General features: G+C 38.0%; 2 non-coding genes across 2 annotated transcripts; both read right to left on the minus strand.

Annotated features, from left to right (window-relative positions):
- Nucleotides 1–5607: 5607 nt before the first annotated feature.
- LOC112787630 (small nucleolar RNA R71) lies at nt 5608–5715 on the minus strand. Its single transcript, XR_003195033.1, has one exon. It is a non-coding gene; the product is annotated as a small nucleolar RNA R71 (small nucleolar RNA).
- A 13208-nt stretch (nt 5716–18923) lies between these two features.
- On the minus strand, nt 18924–19031 carry LOC112788699 (small nucleolar RNA R71). Its single transcript, XR_003196053.1, has one exon. It is a non-coding gene; the product is annotated as a small nucleolar RNA R71 (small nucleolar RNA).
- Nucleotides 19032–19246: the final 215 nt, after the last annotated feature.

Consider the following 19246-nt stretch of genomic DNA (forward strand, 5'->3'; position numbering starts at 1 on the left):
TTCCCTCTTACTCTTAAAGCCGCAGAGAGCTCTAAGCTGGCCATCTGTTTCAAGTAAACCATATTCAAGTGGAAAAGTAAAGATAAAGGTTAAGGATTGTACCCACTTGAAGCTTGTATTAGGTGGTAATGGCCTTGGGATAGGTGTTTCCAGTGGTTCTGTAAGCTCTACTCCCTTGTATTCTTCTGTGCATTCCTCCACTTCTTTGCAAAATTCTTCAACTGCAACTGCGTCCTGATCAAATCTTCTATGTCTTCCTCATCACTCAAGTCATAAGCAGGAGGTTGAGAGAAATCTACCTCGACATCATCTTCGTATTCACTTGGATAAGGTTCTTCAGGTTCATGGAGTTCAGTTGCAGATGTAAGTTCATGACTAGGAGAGCTTGATTCATGATCATCACCGCCTAGGGAATCAACTTCTTGGTCTGTTCCGTCCAATTTTTCACAAGGTATATGCTTTGGAGGATGTGCACTGTCCTCTTTGGCATCAATTTCGAACTTCTCAGCACAATTTCGATTCCCATGGAGGATCAGCATCTCCTAAATCTTGAACCACTTCTTCCTCTACAACTATCATGGCTTCCTCCACTTGTTCCAATACGAAGCCATGCTCCTCATTGTCCACCGGAGTTTCTAGTGTTTCCTTCATGCTACGCTCTTCTTTTGATTCTCCACATGCAGCCATGGGAGTATTTTGAGCGCTCAGATGTCGGGAAGCCATTATATTTACTACCTCAATTAAGGTAGTAGTGAGTTCCAGTATGCCCTTTTGCAACCTCGCTTACCCTTGAAGAAGAACACGAAGTTTGTCATTCATTGGAGGTTGGGGTGGGTATGAGGGTTCATTGGTTGGGGAAGAGGGTTCAAAATAAGAATGTGGTAGTTCTTGGAAGTAATTGGATTGGAATTGTGGTGGGTAAGGGTCATACGGTGGTGAATGATGAAAAAGAGCTTGTGAGTGTGGTGTGATGAGCGGATAATTTATACGCTTTTTGGCATTGTTTTTAGTATGTTTTTAGTAGGACCTAGTTACTTTTAGGGATGTTTTTATTAGTTTTTATGTTAAATTCACATTTCTGGACTTTACTATGAGTTTGCGTGTTTTTCTGAGATTTCAGATATTTTCTGGCTGAAATTGAGGGACTTGAGCAAAAATCAGATTGGTTGAAGAAGGACTGCTGATGCTGTTGGATTTTAACTTCCCTACACTCAAAGTGGATTTTCTGGAGCTACAAAACTCCAAATGGCGCGCTCTCAACGGTGTTGGAAAGTAGACATCCAGGGCTTTCCAGCAATATATAATAGTCCATACTTTGCCCGAGTTTAGAGGACGCAAAAGGGCGTTGAACGCCAGTTCTACGCTGCAGTCTGGAGTTAAACGCCAGAAACACGTCACGAACCAGAGTTGAACGCCAAAAACACGTTACAACCTGGCGTTCAACTCCAAAAGAAGCCTCTGCACGTGTAAACTTCAAGCTCAGCCCAAGCACACACCAAGTGGGCCCCGAAAGTGGATTTATGCATCAATTACTTACTTCTGTAAACCGTAGTAACTAGTTTAGTATAAATAGGACTTTTTACTATTGTATTTACATCTTTGGATTATCTTTTGATCTATTGATCACGTTTGGGGGCTGGCCATTCGGCCATGCCTGGACCTTCATTACTTATGTATTTTCAACGGTAGAGTTTCTACACTCCATAGATTAAGGTGTGGAGCTCTGCTGTTCCTCATGATTTAATGCAAAGTACTACTGTTTTTCTATTTAATTCAACTTATTCCGCTTCTAAGATATCCATTCGCACCCAAGAACATGATGAATGTGATGATTATGTGACGCTCATCATCATTCTCACTTATGAACGCGTGCCTGACAAACACTTCCGTTCTACATGCAAACAAGCTAGAATGAATATATCTTGGATATCTAATACAGGGGACCGAGTCCAAGTTACTAGTGTCTTCATGGTATAAGTTAGAACCCGTGGATGGCCATTCCTGAGATCCAGAAAGTCTAAACCTTGTCTATGGTATTTCAGGTAGGATCGGAGAAGGGATGGCTGTGACGAACTTCAAACTCGCGAGTGCTGGGCGTAGTGACAGACGCAAAAGGAGGGTGAACCCTATTCCAGTATGATTGAGAACCTCCAGATGATTAGCCGTACCGTGACAGAGCATTTAGACCTTTTTCACAGAGAGGATGGGATGTAGCCATTGACAACGGTGATGCCTTACATAAAGCTTTCTATGGAAAGGAGTAGGAAGGATTGGATGAAGACAGCAGGAAAGCAGAGGTTCAGAGGAACGAAAGCATCTCTATACACTTATCTGAAATTCTCACCAATGAATTACATAAGTATTTCTATCTTTATTTTCTGTTTATTTATTATTATTATTCAAAAACTCCATAACCATTTGATATCCGCCTGACTGAGATTTACAAGATGACCATAGCTTGCTTCATACCAACAATCTCCGTGGGATCGACCCTTACTCACGTAAGGTTTTATTACTTGGACGAACCAGTGCACTTGCTAGTTAGTTGTATCGAAGTTGTGACAAATTATGAATTAAGATTAGAGCACCAAGTTCTCGGAGCCATTACCAGGGATCACAATTTCGTGCACCATGGTGGTTCAAAGCTACGTTGAGAGGATGGTCTATAAGCACAGGGTGGGGCTTGTTGGTAATTACAAGGGGGTCCACCATGTCTATCAACTTGGTATACATTGTAGAGTGGTCCTTGCCCATGATATCTTGGAGGGTGTTGTTGCCTAAAGGGTTGATCAGGTCCTCTTGGCTCCATCCATCTTTGATTGCTTAGACCTTGATGCTTATTCCTGTTATAGCTTCCATTCTTTTCAACAGATTTAGAACCAAACTCAAAGCGAGAGGGGTGAGAATTCATAGTAGCTAATAGAAATAAAAGGGAAAAACAAAAACAAATAAACAAATAAAAGAAAAATATTTACGATAACCAATAATAAGGCACACGTTTGTAGTTCCCGGCAACGGCGCCATTTTGACGATCGGTTTTTCTATCGGTAAAGAAATATAAAAATATGATCGTGTTGTAAGTATAGCTTCTAAACCAACAGAAAATCCTTTCGTACAAATGTTTTTGTTGTCACAAGTAACAAACCCCTTTAAAATTGATAACCGAAGTATTTAAACCTCGGGTCGTCTTCTCAAGGAACTACAGGGAGGTGTTCTTATTATTGGTTATAAGTTTTGTAAATTGGGGGTTTTGAAAGTAAGGAACAAGTAATTTAAATGACAAGTAAAATAAATAAATAACTGTAAAATAAACTCTTGGCAAGGTATAAAAATTCGGAAGTCCTATCCTAGTTACTCCTATGAGAATTGAAGTTAATCCCACTTAGTTAACCTTTACGAAAGTAAGGGAAAGTCAAGTGAACTAATTAGTTAGATTCCCAAGTCCTAGCCAACTCCTAAGGAAAGACTAGAGTTAGTGGAATTCCAGTCAATTAGCTGACATAACAACCAATCACGATAAGTTGATAACTCAAGAGCCTCCAGTTAATCAATTAAAGCCAATAATATAAAAAGCTAAACAAGAATCATAAATCTGAAATACCTCAATTGCATTAAAAAGAGAAAATCAATCTAATCATAAAGAGTTCATAGGCCAATTTGGCAACATAAGTAATTAAATGAGAGCATTAAAGTATCTGAAAGTAAAAGTGAAATATAAAGTAAAAGAAATATTGAACCTGATGAAGATTTGAAATCCTAAATCCTTTAAGAGGAATCCTAATCCTAAAACCTAAGAGAGAGGAGAGAACCTCTCTCTCTAAAAACTATATCTAAACTATGAAAAGTTGATCTTGATGTTTTCTTGTTTTACATGTGCATTTTTGCATTCATGGTGTCTGAACATTAAAAATTTCTAAGTTTGGTGTCTTGCATGTTTTCTTTGCATCAAAAATTTTTCAAAAATATCTTCTTGATGTTCATCATAATCTTCAAAGTGTTCTTGGTGTTCATCTTGACATTCATAGCGTTCTTGCATGCATCATGTGTTTTGATTCATAATTTTCATGTTGAGTCATTTTTTATGTTTTTCTCTCTTATCATTAAAAATTCAAAAATAAAAAATATATCTTTCCCTTTTTCTCTCATAAATTTTCGAAAATTTGAGTTGTCTTTTTCAAAATTTTTAAAATCTAGTTGTTTCTTATAAGTCAAATCAAATTTTCAAATTGAAAATCCTATCTTTTTCAAAATCTTTTTCAAAAATTAAATCTTTTTTCTTATTTATTTTCGAAAATTTTAAAAATATTTTTCAAAAATCTTTTTCTTAATTTTATCTCATAATTTTCGAAAATATTATCAACAATTAATGTTTTGATTCAAAAATTTCAAGCTTGTTACTTGCTTGTTAAGAAAGATTCAAACTTTAAGTTCTAGAATCATATCTTGTGATTTCTTGTGAATCAAGTCATTAATTGTGACTTTAAAAATCAAATCTTTTTCAAAACTAATTTCAATCATATCTCTTCAAAAATATTTTTTTTATCTTATCTTTTTCAAAATCATATCTTTCTAATCATATCTTTTCATATCATATGTTTTTCAAATATCTTTTCTAACTTCTTATCTTCTTATCTTTTAAAAATTGATTTTCAAAATTTGTTTCAACTAACTAATTAACTTTTTGTTTGTTTCTTATCTCTTTCAAAACTACCTAACTAACTATCCCTCTCTAATTTTTGAAAATACCTCCCTCTTTTTCAAAAATTCTTTTTAGTTAATTAATTGTTTAAATTTTAATTTTAATTTTAATTCTCCTTTAATTTTCGAAAATCATCAACTTCTTTTCAAAAATTAATTTTCAAAATTCCCTCTCCCTCATCTCCTTCTATTTATTTATTCATCTACTAACACTTCTCCTCACCAAAAAATTCGAACCCCTTCTTCTCTTCTGAGTTTGAATTCTTCTCTTCCCTTCTTCATTCTTATTCTTCGTTTCTTCTACTCACACAAGGGAACCTCTATACTGTGGTAAAAAGGATCCCTATTATTATTTTCTGTTCCTTTCTTTTTCATATGAGCAGGAGCAAGGACAAGCACATTCTTGTTGAAGCAGACCCTGAACCTGAAAGGACTCTGAAGAGGAAACTGAGAGAAGCTAAAATACAATAATCCAGAGACAACCTTACAGAAATTTTTGAAAAGGAAGAGGAGATGGCAGCCGAAAATAATAATAATGCAAGGAGGATGCTTGGTGACTTCACTGCACCTAATTCCAATTTACATGGAAGAAGCATCTCCATCCCTACCATTGGAGCAAACAATTTTGAGCTTAAGCCTCAACTAGTTTCTCTGATGCAACAAAACTGCAAGTTTCATGGACTTCCATCTGAAGATCCTTTTCAGTTCTTAACTGAATTCCTGTAGATATGTGATACTGTTAAGACTAATGGAGTAGATCCTGAGGTCTACAGGCTTATGCTTTTCCCGTTTGCTGTAAGAGACAGAGCTAGAGTATGGTTGGACTCTCAACCTAAGGATAGCCTGAACTCTTGGGATAAACTGGTCACGGCTTTTTTAGCCAAGTTCTTCCCTCCTCAAAAGCTTAGTAAGCTTAGAGTGGATGTTCAAACCTTCAGACAGAAGGAAGGTGAATCCCTCTATGAAGCTTGGGAGAGATATAAGCAACTGACCAAAAAGTGTCCTTCTGACATGCTTTCAAAATGGACCATCCTGGATATATTCTATGATGGTCTGTCTGAATTAGCTAAGATGTCATTGGATACATTTGTAGGTGGATCCATTCACCTAAAGAAAACGCCTACAGAAGCTCAAGAACTCATTGACATGGTTGCTAATAACCAGTTCATGTACACTTCTGAGAGGAATCTTGTGAGTAATGGGACGCCTCAGAAGAAGGGAGTTCTCGAAATTGATACTCTGAATGCCATATTGGCTCAGAATAAAATATTGACTCAGCAAGTCAATATGATTTCTTAGAGTCTGAATTGAATGCAAGCTGCATCCAACAGTACTCAAGAGGCATCTTCTGAGGAAGAAGCTTATGATCCTGATAACCCTGCAATAGCAGAGGTAAATTACATGGGTGAACCTTATGGGAACACCTATAATTCATCATGGAGAAATCACCCAAATCTCTCATGGAAGGATCAACAAAAGCCTCAACAAGGCTTTAATAATGGTGGAAGAAACAGGTTTAACAATAGTAAACCTTTTCCATCATCCACTCAGCAACAGACAGAGAATTCTGAGCAGAATCCATCTTGCTTAGCAAATTTAGTCTCTGATCTATCTAAGGCCACTCTGAGTTTCATGAATGAAACAAGATCATCCATTAGAAATTTGGAGGCACAAGTGGGCCAGCTCAGTAAGAAAATCACTGAAACACCTCCTAGTACTCTCCCAAGCAATATAGAAGAGAATCCAAAGAGAGAGTGGAAGGCCATTGATATATCAATCATGGCCGAACCCACAAAAGAGGAAGAGGACATGAATCCCAGTGAGGAAGACCTCCTGGGACGTCCAGTGATCAACAAGGAGTTTCCCTCTGAGGAACCAAAAGAATCTGAGGCTCATCTAGAGACCATAGAGTTTCCAATGAACCTCCTTATGCCCTTCATGAGCTCTGATGAGTATTCTTCTTCTGAAGAGAATGAGGATGTTACTGAAGAGCAAGTTGCCAAGTACCTTGGTGCAATCATGAAGCTGAATTCCAAATTATTTGGCATTGAGACTTGGGAAGATGAACCTCCCTTGCTCATCAAGGAACTGAATGATCTGGATCAAATGACATTACCTCAGAAGAAACAGGATCCTGAAAAGTTCCTAATACCTTGTACCATAGGCAGCATGACCTTTGAGAAGGCTCTATGTGACCTTGGGAAGGGATGGCTATGACGAACTTCAAACTCGCGAGTGCTGGGCGTAGTGACAGACGCAAAAGGAGGGTGAACCCTATTCCAGTATGATCGAGAACCTCTAGATGGTTAGTCGTGCCATGACAGAGCATTTGGATCTTTTTCACAGAGAGGATGGGATGTAGCCATTGACAACGGTGATGTCTTACATAAAGCTTTTCATGGAAAGGAGTAGGAAGGATTGGATGAAGACAGCAGGAAAGCAGAGGTTCAGAGGAACGAAAGCATCTCTATACACTTATCTGAAATTCTCACCAATGAATTACATATGTATTTCTATCTTTATTTTCTGTTTATTTATTATTATTATTCGAAAACTCCATAACCATTTGATATCCGCCTGACTGAGATTTACAAGATGACCATAGCTTGCTTCATACCAACAATCTTCGTGGGATCGACCTTTACTCACGTAAGGTTTTATTACTTGGACGACCCAGTACACTTGCTGGTTAGTTGTATCGAAGTTGTGACAAATTATGAATTAAGATTAGAGCACCAAGTTCTTGGAGCCATTACCAGGGATCACAATTTCGTGCACCATGGTGGTTCAAAGCTACGTTGAGAGGATGGTCTATAAGCACAGGGTGGGGCTTGTTGGTAATTACAAGGGGGTCTACCATGTCTATCAGCTTGGTATACATTGTAGAGTGGTCCTTGCCCATGATATCTTGGAGGGTGTTGTTGCCTAAAGGGTTGATCAGGGCCTCTTGGCTCTTTCCATCTTCGATTGCTTAGACCTTGATGCATATTCCTATTATAGCTTCCATTCCTTTCAACAGATTTAGAACCAAACTCAAAGCGAGAGGGGTGAGAATTCATAGTAGCTAATAGAAATAAAAGGGAAAAATAAAAATAAATAAACAAATAAAAGAAAAATATTTACGATAACCAATAAAAAGGCACACATTTGCAGTTTCCGGCAATGGCGCCATTTTGACGATCGATTTTTCTATTGGTAAAGAAATATAAAAATATGATCGTGTTGTAAGTATAGCTTCTAAACCAACAGAAAATCCTTTCGTACAAATGTTTTTGTTGTCACAAGTAACAAACCCCTTTAAAATTGATAACCGAAGTATTTAAACCTCGGGTCGTCTTCTCAAGGAACTACAGGGAGGTGTTCTTATTATTGGTTATGAGTTTTGTAAATTGGAGGTTTTGAAAGTAAGGAACAACTAATTTAAATGACAAGTAAAATAAATAAATAACTGTAAAATAAACTCTTGGCAAGGTATGAAAATTCGGAAGTCCTATCCTAGTTACTCCTATGAGAATTGAAGTTAATCCCACCTAGTTAACCTTTACGAAAGTAAGGGAAAGTCAAGTGAACTAATTAGTTAGATTCCCAAGTCCTAGCCAACTCCTAAGGAAAGACTAGAGTTAGTGGAATTCCAGTCAATTAGCCGATATAACAACCAATCATGATAAGTTGATAACTCAAGAGCCTCCAGTTAATCAATTAAAGCCAATAATATAAAAAGCTAAACAAGAATCATAAATCTGAAATACCTCAATTGCATTAAAAAGAAAAAATCAATCTAAACATAAAGAGGTCATAGGCCAATTTGGCAACATAAGTAATTAAATGAGAGCATTAAAGTATCTGAAAGTAAAAGTGAAATATAAAGTAAAAGAAATATTGAACCTGATGAAGAGTTGAAATCCTAAATCCTTTAAGAGGAACCCTAATCCTAAAACCTAAGAGAAAGGAGAGAACCTCTCTCTCTAAAAACTACATTTAAACTATGAAAGTGAATAATTGAAGGCCTCCTACTGAATGGATGCATTCCCCCACTTTATAACCTCTAATCTGTGCTTTCTGTACTTGGATCTGGGCCAAAAACGGTTTCAGAAATTGCTGGGAGCATTTTCTTCAGTTTCTGGTGCATGGCGTCTGTCACGCGTCCGCGTAGGTCACGCGGTCGCGTCATCTGGGAGTTTTTCTTGTCACGCGTTCGCTTCGGTCACGCGTATGCGTCATCTACGTTCTGCTCAAAGCACGCGTCCTTGTCAGTCACGCGTTCGCGTCACTACTTTTTTGCGCTAGGCACGCGGCGGCGTCGTCCATGCGTTCGCATCACTGCCAGTTTCTTCAAAAACTCCATTTTGTGCTTTCCTTCCATTTTTTTATTTTTTCTGTCCATCCTTTAAATCATTCCTGCCTTAGGAGATCTGAAAATACTCAACACACAAATCACGACATCGAATGGTAATAAAAGGTAATTAAAATAATTATTTTTAAAGCATAGGAAACATGTTTTTCACATATATCACATAATAAGGAATGGAAAGTAAAACCATGAAATTTCACATGAATAAGTGGGTGAAGGGTTGAATAAATCACTTAAATTGACCACAAAATATATCATGAAATATGGGTTTATCAATAACTCAGACAAAAGCACACGAACGTAGAAGTCAAATACATCAGTGAAAGGAAACCCCGAGACTCACACCAAGGTCCAGGGGCATCCTTTGGAGGCAATAACAGAGTAAGGACTCAGAAAAAATCACACAGCTTAAACTCTAAAAACACAAAGAAGATCAACCCTTCTCCCACCAATGACGATTCATGCAAAACAGCAAGCCATCAACACCAAGACAAACCATGCAAAAGCCACCAAAATATACCACCGTTTTCAAAAGAAATAGTTCATTAATTTAGGCTACAGACAGGAAAAATCTATGCATAAAGAAATCAAAAAGGGTAGAAATGAACAACAAAGTGAAGAAACCCCCAAGGCACGCGTTACAAGCACAATGACACAGAAAAAATTCAAAACTTCTACATGCCCAAACAAGCACAAGCATAGAAAACAGCGTAAAAAGTAAAAAAGAGGGTGATAAAACCCATATTTTATGATATATTTTGTGCCTAATTTAAGTGATTTATTCAGTCCTTCACCCACTTATTCATGTTAATTGCATGGTTTTATTTTCCCTTCCTTATTATGTGATGTATGTGGAAAACATGTTTCCTATGCTTTAAAAGTAATTATTTTAATTACCCTTTATTTCCATTCGATGCCGTGATTCGTGTGTTGAGTAGTTTCAGATCCTCTAAGGCAGGAATGACTTAAAGGATGGAAAGAAAACATACAAAAATGGAAGGAAAGGACAAAATGGAGTTTTGGAAGAAATTGGCAGTGACGCGATCGCATGGACGACGCGGCCGCGTGCCAACGCGAAATAGCAGTGACGCGACCGCGTGATTCACGCGGACGCCTGACTGAAGCGACCAATGACAAGGAAAACTCCAATTGACGCGACCGCATGACCCACGCGGACGCGTGACAGAGGCCACGCACCAGAAATTATAGAAAACGCCCCCAGCGATTTCTGAAGCCCTTTTTGGCACAAATCCAAGTCCGGAAGGCACAGATCAGAGGTTATGAAGTGGGGGAATGCATCCATTCAGAGGAGAGTCTCCAATTAGTTACTTTTCATGATTTAGATGTAGTTTTGAGGGAGAGGTTCTCTCCTCTCTCTTTTAGGATTTAGATTTAGGATTTTATTCGCTTTCAGGACTATCTCTTTTTATCAGGTTCAACATTCCTTTTTAATTACTTGTCCTCTCAATTTAGTTTATGAATTCTTCTGTGTTATAGATTACTCTTTGAATTTAATGTTAATTGAGGTATTTTAGTTTATGATTGCTTTCTTTTATTTATATTACTATTGTTTCCAATCTGAAGACATTTTTTATTCCAGTAGATTTATCTTTCCCCTTTTGGTCTTGGCTAAGAAATCAGTAACTCAGGAGTTATCAAACTCAAACATGATTGATAATTGTTATCTTTCATTAGGGATTAACTAGGATTTGAAGATCAAACTAATTAGTCACTTGATCTTTCTTTACTTTAAGTAAAGACTAACTGAGTGGAATTAAGATTCAATCTTCATCATCATTGATAAGGATAACTAGGATAGGACTTCTAATTTCTCATACCTTGCCAAAAGTTTATTTTACAGTTATTTATTTACCTTACAGTCTTTTACTTATTTCAATTGCAATTTAAATTACTGGTTCCTCATCTTAAAAACCCAAATTTACAAACTTCATAACCAATAATAAGAACATACTTTCCTGCAGTTCCTTGAGAAGACGACCCGAGGTTTAAATACTTCGGTTATCAATTTATTTAGGGGTTTGTTACTTGTGACAACCAAAACGTTTGTAAGAAAGGTTGATTGCTTGGTTTAGTAACTATACTTGCAACGAGAGTTTACTATAACTTCTAAACCATCAATCTTCAGTTCTTTTCAAAATGGCGCCGTTGCCGGGGAACTGCAATTGTGTGCCTTATTATTGGTTATTGTAAATACTTTTCTTTTACTTGTTTATTTCTCTTAATTTTCCCCTTTTATTTCCATTAGCTATTATGAATTCTCACCCCTCTCGCTTCGAGTTTGGTTCTAATATTGTTGAAAGGAGTGAAAGTTATAACAGGAACATGCATCAAGGTCAGAGTAATCAAAGATGGATGGAGCCAAGAGGATCTGATCAACCCTTTAGGCAACAACAACCTCCAAGATATCATGGACAAAGACCATTCTATAATGCATACCAAGCAAATAGACATGGTGGATAACCTTGTGGTTACCAACAAGCCCCACCCTGCGCATATAGGCCATCCTCTCAACATAACTTCGCACCACCAAACTCACAAGCTCCTTTTCACCATTCACTACCGTATGATCCTCGTCTACCCAAATTTCAATCCAATTACTCCCAAACACCACCACTTCCCCATGTACCACGTCCAAATCTATCACCCCAATAATCAGAGGTTCGCCTCAAGGAAATAGTAGATCAACTTCAAATAACCCTTCATCAACTGGAGCAAGCAGTAAGTCTATTATCTTCTAGACGTTCGAACATTCAAGGGCCTCCCAGAGCCCCATGTGGACAATCTAATGAAGAGCGTAGCATGAAGGAGATACTAGAAACTCCAGTGGACAAGACAGAGCATGACTTCGTATTAGAACAAGTAGAGGAAGCTGTCATTATGAAAGAAGAGGAGTTGGTTGAAGACTTAGGAGACGCTGAACTTCCATAGGAATCCGAAGTTGTGGAGAATTCTGTTATGAACGTTACAATTGATGCTAAGGAGGATAGTGCACAACTCCCACAGTAAATCTTTTATGAAAAACTAGACGAAATAATCCAAGAAGCAAGTTTCCTTGAAGATGATAATCTCAAGTCAAGTTCTCCCAGTAGTGAACTTGCATCAGCAAGTGAATTTTCTGAGATCGAAGAATCTTCCCCAAGTGAATACGAAGATGATGTGGAGGTAGATTTCTCACAACCTCCCGTTTATGACTTAAGTGACGAGGAAGACATAGAAGGCTTTGATCAGGACATGGATGCAATTGAGGAAGTCTGCAAGGAAGTGAAGAAATTCACAGTAGAGCACAAGGGAGTAGAACTCACAGAACCACTGGAAACACCTATCCCAAGGCCACTACCACCTAATACAAGCTTCAAATGGGTACAATCCTTAACCTTTAACTTTATTTTCCCACTTGAATATGGTTTGCTTGAAACAGATGGCCAGCTTAGAGCTCTTTGCGGCTTTAAGAGTAAGAGGGAAATGGCTCGCACTCAGAGCTGGTGCACAAGGTTCAATAAGGTTCCACGCTTCAATTCGAAGTGCACGGATTGGCATCATGATCAATCGAATGGATCTCGGAAAATATTTGGTCATCTTGGTGAAAATCTACATTCTAAACCGCCCGGATGGAAAAATATAGATCAAGACGAAGGCGGATTTAAAAGCAAGGTTTGGGATCCTGGAATCTGTTCAGACATTCGTCACCCCGGGAGCCTGAGAATTTGTTTGAAGCTGCTCAGAAGCTTTACATGCCTAGTTTGGGACCCCGGAGGCTGTTGGCATTCCAAGCATTGGTGGAGATTTCTAGATGAATTTAAGCATAAGCCGCCATAACAGGAAGCTCATCCAATGTCCAACTTAAGGACTTTAACTAAAAGTGCTAGGTGGGAGACAACCCACCATGGTATGGTCGTTCCTTTTTTTCAGTTTTATTTCGTCTTATTTATTTTTATTATCCTTTTCAATTGAACCTGAATACTATTCATTCACATTGCATACTGCATAATTGCATACCTGCATAAAAAAAAAAAGAAGAAAGGGTGCGCGACACCACCGCATCACTCATGTGATCGCGTCAGTTGCGAAAAACACTCCCCACGCGTCCGCGTCATTCACGCGGCCGCGTGATCTGGAGATCGGCGTAAATCCCCAGCGTCCAGAGAGTTAGGCTTGAATCATGCGGCCATTGTGCGTTTCGCACAAAACGACCCACGCGATCGCGTCACTTGCACAACACCAATCCCACGCGACAGCGTGAGCGACGCGATTGCGTCGCATGGATTGCACAACACCCCAAAGGAGACAGAGAGTTGTGCTAAAACGATGCTGGAATTGTGCGTTTAGCACAATTTCCAGCGATGCGGTCACATGCCTCTTGCGACCGCGTCATTCCCTCTTTTACCCATTCCATGCGATCGCGCCACGCACGCGATCGCGTCAACCCTCATTTCACCCCAGCCACGCGACCGCGTGCCCCACGCGATCGCGTGTATTTAAATTTACTAACCCCCAGTCACGCGAATCCTACCCATTCGCGCCCCCCAGCCCTTCTCCTTCCTCTCTCTCTCAAACCAACCACCACTAACTTCCAGCCACCACCACCAACCACCGCTTCCCCCGTCGACCACCCAAAACTCACCGCCACGCCACCCCCTTCCCCCTCTTTCTTCTTCTTATTTCCTCCTCTTCCCTCCACCACCACTGCTCCCTCCGCGACCGCCACACCCACCGCCGCCACTTTGTCCCAGCCGCACCACCCACCACCACCCACACCACCCTTCCCTTCCTTCCCCCTTAACCCCTCCCCCATTACCTTTCCAAACCCCCTGCCTCCGAACAGCCCTCACCGCCGCCGTGCCACCCTCCACCGCCGCGTCAGCCGCCACCACCACCATCCCCCAGCCACCTCTCTGCCCCACTTTCATTCCTACGCCTACCAGGTTCCGCCGAACGCCACCCTTCTATCAATTCGTAGTTAATTACATATTTTTCTGTTTATCTTCATAATTAGACTAGTTAGATATGCATATTGTAGTGGATTCTAGGTTGTTAGGTAGCCTAGGATGTGGTTAGTGGATTTAGGCCTGATTAATTGCGCTGTTCGTGTTTCTTGCTTTCTTACTTTCGCAATTCTGCTGTTGCTGTGATGTTAGTATTGTTCATATGATGTAATTTCTTGTTTCATGCTGCTCTTTACACTGCTTTTTCATGTTCATAGTCCTCATATGTAATTGCAGCTATCTTTTTAATTCATATGAACTATTCTGATTGCTGATTATTTTCCGGGAACATCCAATTTTAGCCAAAATGCTGCCCAATTTTCTGTAAACTGTTTTCTTTCCATTCATGTCTTGGTTTTGGCACTTTGAACTCTGCTTTACTCTGCTTTTACCAAACCAATTCATGAATGCCAGGGCACGCTTTCTTATTCTTTTCAATTTCCTGGTTTATAAGATGCATCTTGGATGATTCAATTCCACTTTTGTGCTATTTCCATATGAATCATCCTTACCTTCCTTGTTTGAATATGAGTTATCTGTTGCTTTAATTTGTGAATTTTTGTTACTTAGGGAATAATCATCATGCCACTTAATCTAATCCACTTTTTACTAATTCACTAATTTTAACTTCCTAAACTCTTTTTCATTCCTAACCAACCTAACTTTCAACATATATCATCTTATTTTTTTTCACTATTCTCTTTCACTTTCTAACCAAGGCATGATGATAATTTTTCCTAATTAACATAAATTCTATTACATTTTGGATTGTGGATTTCTCTTCTCAGTTTTCTAACTCCTATACAATCCTTAATGCATATTTACTTGACTTATTTTTCTACTGCTTCTTTGCCATTATGTGCTTCTTTTGATTAATTGCCTACCTATTTTCCTATTTTTATTATATCCTGGTTTTCTGTTTTTCAGGATGTCTAACACCCAAAGAAAGGGAAAAGCAAAGCTGATGAGCGGATAATTTATACGCTTTTTGGCGTTGTTTTTAGTATGTTTTTAGTAGAATCTAGTTACTTTTAGGGATGTTTTCATTAGTTTTTATGTTAAATTCACATTTCTGGACTTTACTATGAGTTTGTGTGTTTTTCTGCAATTTTAGGTATTTTCTGGCTGAAATTGAGGGACTTGAGCAAAAATCAGATTCAGAGGTTGAAGAAGGACTGCTCAAAGTGGATTTTCTGGAGCTACAGAACACTAAATGGTGCGCTTCCAATTGCGTTGGAAAGTAGACATCCAGGGCTTTCCAGCAATATATAATAGTCCATAATTTGGCCGAGTTTAGACGACGTAAAAGGGCGTTGAACGCCAGTTCTACGCTGCTGCCTGGAGTTAAATGCCAGAAACACGTCACAAACCAGAGTTGAACGCCAGAAATACGTTACAACCTGGCGTTCAACTCCAGAAAGAGCCTCTACACGTGTAGCATTCAAGCTCAGCCCAAGCATATAGCAAGTGGGCCCCGAAAGTGGATTTATGCATCAATTACTTACTTCTGTAAACACTAGTAGCTAGTTTATTATAAATAGATCTTTTTACTATTGTATTAGACATCTTTGGACGTCTGGTTCTTAGATCATGGGGGCTGTCCATTCGGCCTTGCCTGAACCTTTCACTTATGTATTTTCAACGGTAGAGTTTCTACACTCCATAGATTAAGGTGTGGAGCTCTGCTGTTCCTCATGAATTAATGCAAAGTACTACTGTTTTTCTACTTAATTCAACTTATTCCGCTTCTAAGATATTCATTCGCACTTCAACCTGAATGTGATGAACGTGACAATCATCATCATTCCCTATGAACGCGTGCCTGACAACCACTTCCGTTCTACCTTAGATTGAATGAATATCTCTTGGATCTCTTAATCAGAATCTTCGTGATATAAGCTAGATTGATGGCGGCATTCATGAGAGTCCGGAAAGTCTAAACCTTGTCTGTGGTATTCCGAGTAGGACTCTGGGATTGAATGACTGTGATGAACTTCAAACTCGCGAGTGCTGGGCGTAGTGACAGACGCAAAAGGAGGGTGAATCCTATTCCAGCATGATCGAGAACCTCAGATGATTAGCTGTGCGGTGACAGAGCATTTGGACCATTTTCACAAGAGGATAGGATGCAGCCATTGGCAAGGGTGATGCCTCCAGACGATTAGCCATGCAGTGACAGCGCATCGGACCATTTTCTAGAGAGGATTAGAAGTAGCCATTGACAACGGTGATGTCCTTACATAAAGCCAGCCATCGAAAGGAGTAAGATTGACTGGATGAAGATAGCAGGAAAGCAGAGGTTCAGAGGAACGAATGCATCTCTATACGCTTATCTGAAATTCTAACCAATCAATTACATAAGTATTTCTATCCTTATTTTCTATTTATTATTTATGTTCGAAAAACTCCATAACTGTTTGATATCCGCCTGACTGAGATTTACAAGGTGACCATAGCTTGCTTCAAGCCGACAATCTCCGTGGGATCGACCCTTACTCACGTAAGGTTTATTACTTGGACGACCCAGTGCAGTTGCTGGTCAGTTGTATCGAAGTTGTGAATGAAAAACAATTTATTAAGACGTGCGCATAGAGTTTTTGGCGCCGTTGCCTGAGATCACAATTTCGTGCACCAAGTTTTTGGCACCGTTGCCGAGGATTGTTCGAGTTTGAATAACTGACGGTTCATCTTGTCGCTCAGATTAGGTAATTTTCTTTTTGTTTTATTTTCAAAAAATTTTTCAAAAACCTTTCAAAAATTTCTCATCTGTTTTCGAAACTTATTCTAAAATTTTTAAGAATGAATTCTAGAGTTTCATGAAGCATGTTGAAGCCTGGCTGGCTGTAAAGCCATGTCTAAATTCTAATTTGATAAGTAATGAGCAGTATATTCTGATGTTACATGCTAAAGCTTGACTGGCTATTAAGCCATGTCTAACCCTCAGATTGGAGCTTTAGACTAACATGGCAAGATTCCTGGAATTCATATTAAAAATTTTGGAATCCTTATTTTTCTTTTTCAAACAATTTTCGAAAAATACAAAAAAAATTAGAAAATCATAAAAATCAAAAATATTTTTTGTGTTTCTTGTTTGAGTCATGTGTCATGTTATAAGTTTGGTGTCAATTGCATATTCATCTTGCATTTTTTGAAAAAATCATGCATTCATAGTGTCTATACATGAAAAATTTTTAAGTTGGGTGTCTTGCATGTTTTCTTTGCATTAAAAATTTTTCAAAAATAAGTTCTTGATGTTCATCTTGACATTCAAAGTGTTCTTGGTGTTCATCTTGACATTAATAGCATTCTTGCATGCATTCGTTGTTTTGATCTAAAAATTTTCATGCATTGTATCATTTTCATGTTTTTCTCTTTCATCATAAAAATTCAAAAAAATCAAAAAAATATCTTCCCCTTTTTCTCTCTTAAAATTTCGAAAATTAGATTTGACTTTTTCAAAAATTTTTAAAATCTAGTTGTTTTTATGAGTCAAATCAAATTTTCAATTTAAAAATCTTATCCTTTTCAAAATCTTTTTCAAAAATCAAATCTTTTTCATTTTTCTTATCTATTTTCGAAAATTTCAAAAAAAAAATATTTTTCAAAAATCTTTTTCTTAATTTTACATCATATTTTCGAAAATAACATCATCAATTAATGTTTTGATTCAAAAATTTCAAGTTTGTTACTTGCTTGTTAAGAAAGATTCAAACTTTAAGTTCTAGAATCATATCTTGTGATTTCTTGTGAATCAAGTCATTAATTGTGATTTTAAAAATCAAATCTTTTTTCAAAACTAATTTCAATCATATCTTTTAAAAAATATCTCTTTATCTTATCTTTTTCAAAATTTGATTTTAAAATATCCTTTCTAACTTCTTATTTTCTTATCTTTTCAAAATTGATTTTCAAATTTGTTTCAACTAACTAACTAACTTTTTGTTTGTTTCTTATCTTTTTCAAAGATACCTAACTAACTCTCTCTCTCTCTAATTTTCGAAAATATCTTCCCTCTTTTTCAAAATTTCTTTTTAATTAACTAATTATTTTAATTTTTGATTTTAATTTTCAAAACAATTACTAACCTTTTTCAAAAACTATTTTCGAAAATCACTAACTCTTTTTCAAAAATTATTTTCGAAAACTCTCTCTCTCTCTTATCTCCTTCTATTTATTTATTCATCTACTATCACTTCATCTCACCCAAATTCGAACCCCCTCTTCCATCTGTGTTCGAATTTTTTTCTTCTTCTTCTCTTCTACTCACACAGGGACCTCTATACTGTGGTAAAAAGGATCCCTATTATTATTATTATTTTTCTGTCCCTCTTTTTCATATGAGCAGGAGCAAGGACAAGAACATTCTTGTAGAAGCAGATCCAAAACCTGAAAGGACTCTGAAGAGGAAACTAAGAGAAGCTAAATTACAACAATCCAGCAAGTACCTTTCAGAAATTTTGGAACAAGAAGAGGAGATGGCAGCCGAAAATAATAATAATGCAAGGAGGATGCTTGGTGACTTTACTGCACCTAATTCCAATTTACATGGAAGAAGCATCTCCATTCCTGCCATTGGAGCAAACAATTTTGAGCTTAAACCTCAATTAGTTTCTCTGATGCAGCAGAACTGCAAGTTTCATGGACTTCCATCTGAAGATCCTTTTCAGTTCTTAACTGAATTCTTGCAGATATGTGATACTGTTAAGACTAATGGAGTAGATCCTGAAGTCTACAGGCTCATGCTTTTCCCTTTTGCTGTAAGAGACAGAGCTAGAGTATGGTTGGACTCTCAACCTAAGGATAGCCTGAACTCTTGGGATAAGCTGGTCAAGGCTTCCTTAGCCAAGTTCTTTCCTCCTCAAAAGCTGAGTAAGCTTAGAGTGGATGTTCAGACCTTCAGACAGAAAGAAGGTGAATCCCTCTATGAAGCTTGGGAGAGATACAAAGAACTGACCAAAAAGTGTCCTTCTGACATGCTTTCAGAATGGACCGTCCTGGACATATTCTATGATGGTCTGTCTGAATTAGTTAAAATATCATTGGATACCTCTACAGGTGGATCCACTCACTTAAAGAAAACGCTTGTAGAAGCTCAAGAACTCATTGACATGGTTGCTAATAACCAGTTCATGTACACTTCTGAGAGGAATCCTGTGAGTAATGGGACGCCTATGAAGAAGGGAGTTCTTGAAAT

Source organism: Arachis hypogaea, chromosome 20 (assembly GCF_003086295.3).
Source record: "Arachis hypogaea cultivar Tifrunner chromosome 20, arahy.Tifrunner.gnm2.J5K5, whole genome shotgun sequence".
Classification (NCBI taxonomy): domain Eukaryota; kingdom Viridiplantae; phylum Streptophyta; class Magnoliopsida; order Fabales; family Fabaceae; genus Arachis; species Arachis hypogaea.